The sequence below is a fragment of the Triticum aestivum genome, unplaced genomic scaffold (genome assembly GCF_018294505.1).
Source record: "Triticum aestivum cultivar Chinese Spring unplaced genomic scaffold, IWGSC CS RefSeq v2.1 scaffold92579, whole genome shotgun sequence".
Lineage (NCBI taxonomy): Eukaryota > Viridiplantae > Streptophyta > Magnoliopsida > Poales > Poaceae > Triticum > Triticum aestivum.
Window position 1 is genome coordinate 1 of NW_025235969.1, and position 5680 is coordinate 5680.

At 48.6% G+C, this 5680-nt stretch overlaps 12 non-coding genes across 12 annotated transcripts; all 12 read left to right on the forward strand.

Moving 5' to 3' along the window:
* The first annotated feature begins 37 nt into the window (after window positions 1-37).
* On the forward strand, window positions 38-156 carry LOC123176365 (5S ribosomal RNA). Its single transcript, XR_006488489.1, has one exon. It is a non-coding gene; the product is annotated as a 5S ribosomal RNA (ribosomal RNA).
* Window positions 157-523: 367 nt separating this feature from the next.
* Window positions 524-642, forward strand: LOC123176361 (5S ribosomal RNA). Its single transcript, XR_006488486.1, has one exon. It is a non-coding gene; the product is annotated as a 5S ribosomal RNA (ribosomal RNA).
* A 367-nt stretch (window positions 643-1009) lies between these two features.
* LOC123176360 (5S ribosomal RNA) lies at window positions 1010-1128 on the forward strand. The gene has a single exon (XR_006488485.1). It is a non-coding gene; the product is annotated as a 5S ribosomal RNA (ribosomal RNA).
* Window positions 1129-1495: 367 nt separating this feature from the next.
* On the forward strand, window positions 1496-1614 carry LOC123176358 (5S ribosomal RNA). Its single transcript, XR_006488483.1, has one exon. It is a non-coding gene; the product is annotated as a 5S ribosomal RNA (ribosomal RNA).
* A 367-nt stretch (window positions 1615-1981) lies between these two features.
* LOC123176354 (5S ribosomal RNA) lies at window positions 1982-2100 on the forward strand. Its single transcript, XR_006488479.1, has one exon. It is a non-coding gene; the product is annotated as a 5S ribosomal RNA (ribosomal RNA).
* Window positions 2101-2467: 367 nt separating this feature from the next.
* Window positions 2468-2586, forward strand: LOC123176363 (5S ribosomal RNA). Its single transcript, XR_006488487.1, has one exon. It is a non-coding gene; the product is annotated as a 5S ribosomal RNA (ribosomal RNA).
* Window positions 2587-2953: 367 nt separating this feature from the next.
* LOC123176357 (5S ribosomal RNA) lies at window positions 2954-3072 on the forward strand. The gene has a single exon (XR_006488482.1). It is a non-coding gene; the product is annotated as a 5S ribosomal RNA (ribosomal RNA).
* Window positions 3073-3439: 367 nt separating this feature from the next.
* LOC123176364 (5S ribosomal RNA) lies at window positions 3440-3558 on the forward strand. The gene has a single exon (XR_006488488.1). It is a non-coding gene; the product is annotated as a 5S ribosomal RNA (ribosomal RNA).
* A 367-nt stretch (window positions 3559-3925) lies between these two features.
* Window positions 3926-4044, forward strand: LOC123176356 (5S ribosomal RNA). The gene has a single exon (XR_006488481.1). It is a non-coding gene; the product is annotated as a 5S ribosomal RNA (ribosomal RNA).
* A 367-nt stretch (window positions 4045-4411) lies between these two features.
* Window positions 4412-4530, forward strand: LOC123176366 (5S ribosomal RNA). The gene has a single exon (XR_006488490.1). It is a non-coding gene; the product is annotated as a 5S ribosomal RNA (ribosomal RNA).
* Window positions 4531-4897: 367 nt separating this feature from the next.
* On the forward strand, window positions 4898-5016 carry LOC123176359 (5S ribosomal RNA). The gene has a single exon (XR_006488484.1). It is a non-coding gene; the product is annotated as a 5S ribosomal RNA (ribosomal RNA).
* A 479-nt stretch (window positions 5017-5495) lies between these two features.
* LOC123176355 (5S ribosomal RNA) lies at window positions 5496-5614 on the forward strand. The gene has a single exon (XR_006488480.1). It is a non-coding gene; the product is annotated as a 5S ribosomal RNA (ribosomal RNA).
* Window positions 5615-5680: the final 66 nt, after the last annotated feature.

The window sequence follows — 5680 nt, forward strand, 5'->3', positions numbered from 1 at the left end:
GTGGCAAGCATAAGGGACGAAGACGGGGAAACATGTCGGATGCGATCATACCAGCACTAAAGCACCGGATCCCATCAGAACTCCGAAGTTAAGCGTGCTTGGACGAGAGTAGTACTAGGATGGGTGACCTCCTGGGAAGTCCTCGTGTTGCATTCCTTTTATAATTATTTTTTGCGCCTTGTGACAAACATGTCGCACGTGCGCGATATATATTAATCCCGTTATATTATGTTTGACGTTTGCGATATGTTTAAGCTCGATGCTCATTGCTCGCGCGTCTTGGGGCGGCTTTGTGGCGCGAAGAGCGCGTTCTGAAAGGGGTGGAAAAAACTCGTGTTGCTGCGGTATGGAGGGAGGGGTGGAAACCGTGGAAAACTCGTCTCCGTGATTGAGCGGGAGAGTAAGTAGTATAGGACATTATCCATTGTTAGGGAACGGTTGTAATGGTAGTGAGAATGTAGAATCGTCTTTGGAGCGGACCTGGGAGTGGCAAGCATAAGGGACGAAGACGGGGAAACATGTCGGATGCGATCATAGCAGCACTAAAGCACCGGATCCCATCAGAACTCCGAAGTTAAGCGTGCTTGGGCGAGAGTAGTACTAGGATGGGTGACCTCCTGGGAAGTCCTCGTGTTGCATTCCTTTTATAATTATTTTTTGCGCCTTGTGACAAACATGTCGCACGTGCGCGATATATATTAATCCCGTTATATTATGTTTGACGTTTGCGATATGTTTAAGCTCGATGCTCATTACTCGCGCGTCTTGGGGCGGCTTTGTGGCGCGAAGAGCGCGTTCTGAAAGGGGTGGAAAAAACTCGTGTTGCTGCGGTATGGAGGGAGGGGTGGAAACCGTGGAAAACTCGTCTCCGTGATTGAGCGGGGGAGTAAGTAGTATAGGACATTATCCATTGTTAGGGAACGGTTGTAATGGTAGTGGGAATGTAGAATCGTCTTTGGAGCGGACCTGGGAGTGGCAAGCATAAGGGACGAAGACGGGGAAACATGTCGGATGCGATCATACCAGCACTAAAGCACCGGATCCCATCAGAACTCCGAAGTTAAGCGTGCTTGGGCGAGAGTAATACTAGGATGGGTGACCTCCTGGGAAGTCCTCGTGTTGCATTCCTTTTATAATTATTTTTTGCGCCTTGTGACAAACATGTCGCACGTGCGCGATATATATTAATCCCGTTATATTATGTTTGACGTTTGCGATATGTTTAAGCTCGATGCTCATTGCTCGCGCGTCTTGGGGCGGCTTTGTGGCGCGAAGAGCGCGTTCTGAAAGGGGTGGAAAAAACTCGTGTTGCTGCGGTATGGAGGGAGGGGTGGAAACCGTGGAAAACTCGTCTCCGTGATTGAGCGGGAGAGTAAGTAGTATAGGACATTATCCATTGTTAGGGAACGGTTGTAATGGTAGTGAGAATGTAGAATCGTCTTTGGAGCGGACCTGGGAGTGGCAAGCATAAGGGACGAAGACGGGGAAACATGTCGGATGCGATCATACCAGCACTAATGCACTGGATCCCATCAGAACTCCGAAGTTAAGCGTGCTTGGGCGAGAGTAGTACTAGGATGGGTGACCTCCTGGGAAGTCCTCGTGTTGCATTCCTTTTATAATTATTTTTTGCGCCTTGTGACAAACATGTCGCACGTGCGCGATATATATTAATCCCGTTATATTATGTTTGACGTTTGCGATATGTTTAAGCTCGATGCTCATTGCTCGCGCGTCTTGGGGCGGCTTTGTGGCGCGAAGAGCGCGTTCTGAAAGGGGTGGAAAAAACTCGTGTTGCTGCGGTATGGAGGGAGGGGTGGAAACCGTGGAAAACTCGTCTCCGTGATTGAGCGGGAGAGTAAGTAGTATAGGACATTATCCATTGTTAGGGAACGGTTGTAATGGTAGTGAGAATGTAGAATCGTCTGTGGAGCGGACCTGGGAGTGGCAAGCATAAGGGACGAAGACGGGGAAACATGTCGGATGCGATCATACCAGCACTAAAGCACCGGATCCCATCAGAACTCCGAAGTTAAGCGTGCTTGGGCGAGAGTAGTACTAGGATGGGTGACCTCCTGGGAAGTCCTCGTGTTGCATTCCTTTTATAATTATTTTTTGCGCCTTGTGACAAACATGTTGCACGTGCGCGATATATATTAATCCCGTTATATTATGTTTGACGTTTGCGATATGTTTAAGCTCGATGCTCATTGCTCGCGCGTCTTGGGGCGGCTTTGTGGCGCGAAGAGCGCGTTCTGAAAGGGGTGGAAAAAACTCGTGTTGCTGCGGTATGGAGGGAGGGGTGGAAACCGTGGAAAACTCGTCTCCGTGATTGAGCAGGAGAGTAAGTAGTATAGGACATTATCCATTGTTAGGGAACGGTTGTAATGGTAGTGAGAATGTAGAATCGTCTTTGGAGCGGACCTGGAAGTGGAAAGCATAAGGGACGAAGACGGGGAAACATGTCGGATGCGATCATACCAGCACTAAAGCACCGGATCCCATCAGAACTCCGAAGTTAAGCGTGCTTGGGCGAGAGTAGTACTAGGATGGGTGACCTCCTGGGAAGTCCTCGTGTTGCATTCCTTTTATAATTATTTTTTGCGCCTTGTGACAAACATGTCGCACGTGCGCGATATATATTAATCCCGTTATATTATGTTTGACGTTTGCGATATGTTTAAGCTCGATGCTCATTGCTCGCGCGTCTTGGGGCGGCTTTGTGGCGCGAAGAGCGCGTTCTGAAAGGGGTGGAAAAAACTCGTGTTGCTGCGGTATGGAGGGAGGGGTGGAAACCGTGGAAAACTCGTCTCCGTGATTGAGCGGGAGAGTAAGTAGTATAGGACATTATCCATTGTTAGGGAATGGTTGTAATGGTAGTGAGAATGTAGAATCGTCTTTGGAGCGGACCTGGGAGTGGAAAGCATAAGGGACGAAGACGGGGAAACATGTCGGATGCGATCATACCAGCACTAAAGCACCGGATCCCATCAGAACTCTGAAGTTAAGCGTGCTTGGGCGAGAGTAGTACTAGGATGGGTGACCTCCTGGGAAGTCCTCGTGTTGCATTCCTTTTATAATTATTTTTTGCGCCTTGTGACAAACATGTCGCACGTGCGCGATATATATTAATCCCGTTATATTATGTTTGACGTTTGCGATATGTTTAAGCTCGATCCTCATTGCTCGCGCGTCTTGGGGCGGTTTTGTGGCGCGAAGAGCGCGTTCTGAAAGGGGTGGAAAAAACTCGTGTTGCTGCGGTATGGAGGGAGGGGTGGAAACCGTGGAAAACTCGTCTCCGTGATTGAGCGGGAGAGTAAGTAGTATAAGACATTATCCATTGTTAGGGAACGGTTGTAATGGTAGTGAGAATGTAGAATCGTCTTTGGAGCGGACCTGGGAGTGGCAAGCATAAGGGACGAAGACGGGGAAACATGTCGGATGCGATCATACCAGCACTAAAGCACCGGATCCCATCAGAACTCCGAAGTTAAGCGTGCTTGGGCGAGAGTAGTACTAGGATGGGTGACCTCCTGGGAAGTCCTCGTGTTGCATTCCTTTTATAATTATTTTTTGCGCCTTGTGACAAACATGTCGCACGTGCGCGATATATATTAATCCCGTTATATTATGTTTGACGTTTGCGATATGTTTAAGCTCGATGCTCATTGCTCACGCGTCTTGGGGCGGCTTTGTGGCGCGAAGAGCGCGTTCTGAAAGGGGTGGAAAAAACTCGTGTTGCTGCGGTATGGAGGGAGGGGTGGAAACCGTGGAAAACTCGTCTCCGTGATTGAGCGGGAGAGTAAGTAGTATAGGACATTATCCATTGTTAGGGAACGGTTGTAATGGTAGTGAGACTGTAGAATCGTCTTTGGAGCGGACCTGGGAGTGGCAAGCATAAGGGACGAAGACGGGGAAACATGTCGGATGCGATCATACCAGCACTAAAGCACCGGATCCCATCAGAACTCCGAAGTAAAGCGTGCTTGGGCGAGAGTAGTACTAGGATGGGTGACCTCCTGGGAAGTCCTCGTGTTGCATTCCTTTTATAATTATTTTTTGCGCCTTGTGACAAACATGTCGCACGTGCGCGATATATATTAATCCCGTTATATTATGTTTGACGTTTGCGATATGTTTAAGCTCGATGCTCATTGCTCGCGCGTCTTGGGGCGGCTTTGTGGCGCGAAGAGCGCGTTCTGAAAGGGGTGGAAAAAACTCGTGTTGCTGCGGTATGGAGGGAGGGGTGGAAACCGTGGAAAACTCGTCTCCGTGATTGAGCGGGAGAGTAAGTAGTATAGGACATTATCCATTGTTAGGGAACGGTTGTAATGGTAGTGAGAATGTAGAATCGTCTTTGGAGCAGACCTGGGGGTGGCAAGCATAAGGGACGAAGACGGGGAAACATGTCGGATGCGATCATACCAGCACTAAAGCACCGGATCCCATCAGAACTCCGAAGTTAAGCGTGCTTGGACGAGAGTAGTACTAGGATGGGTGACCTCCTGGGAAGTCCTCGTGTTGCATTCCTTTTATAATTATTTTTTGCGCCTTGTGACAAACATGTCGCACGTGCGCGATATATATTAATCCCGTAATATTATGTTTGACGTTTACGATATGTTTAAGCTCGATGCTCATTGCTCACGCGTCTTGGGGCGGCTTTGTGGCGCGAAGAGCGCGTTCTGAAAGGGGTGGAAAAAACTCGTGTTGCTGCGGTATGGAGGGAGGGGTGGAAACCGTGGAAAACTCGTCTCCGTGATTGAGCGGGAGAGTAAGTAGTATAGGACATTATCCATTGTTAGGGAACGGTTGTAATGGTAGTGAGAATGTAGAATCGTCTTTGGAACGGACCTGGGAGTGGCAAGCATAAGGGACGAAGACGGGGAAACATGTCGGATGCGATCATACCAGCACTAAATCACCGGATCCCATCAGAACTCCGAAGTTAAGCGTGCTTGGGCGAGAGTAGTACTAGGATGGGTGACCTCTTGGGAAGTCCTCGTGTTGCATTCCTTTTATAATTATTTTTTGCGCCTTGTGACAAACATGTCGCACGTGCGCGATATATATTAATCCCGTTATATTATGTTTGACGTTTGCGATATGTTTAAGCTCGATGCATTCCTTTTATAATTATTTTTTGCGCCTTGTGACAAACATGTCGCACGTGCGCGATATATATTAATCCCGTTATATTATGTTTGACGTTTGCGATATGTTTAAGCTCGATGCTCATTGCTCGCGCGTCTTGGGGCGGCTTTGTGGCGCGAAGAGCGCGTTCTGAAAGGGGTGGAAAAAACTCGTGTTGCTGCGGTATGGAGGGAGGGGTGGAAACCGTGGAAAACTCGTCTCCGTGATTGAGCGGGAGAGTAAGTAGTATAGGACATTATCCATTGTTAGGGAACGGTTGTAATGGTAGTGAGAATGTAGAATCGTCTTTGGAGCAGACCTGGGGGTGGCAAGCATAAGGGACGAAGACGGGGAAACATGTCGGATGCGATCATACCAGCACTAAAGCACCGGATCCCATCAGAACTCCGAAGTTAAGCGTGCTTGGACGAGAGTAGTACTAGGATGGGTGACCTCCTGGGAAGTCCTCGTGTTGCATTCCTTTTATAATTATTTTTTGCGCCTTGTGACAAACATGTCGCACGTGCGCGATATATATTAATCCCGT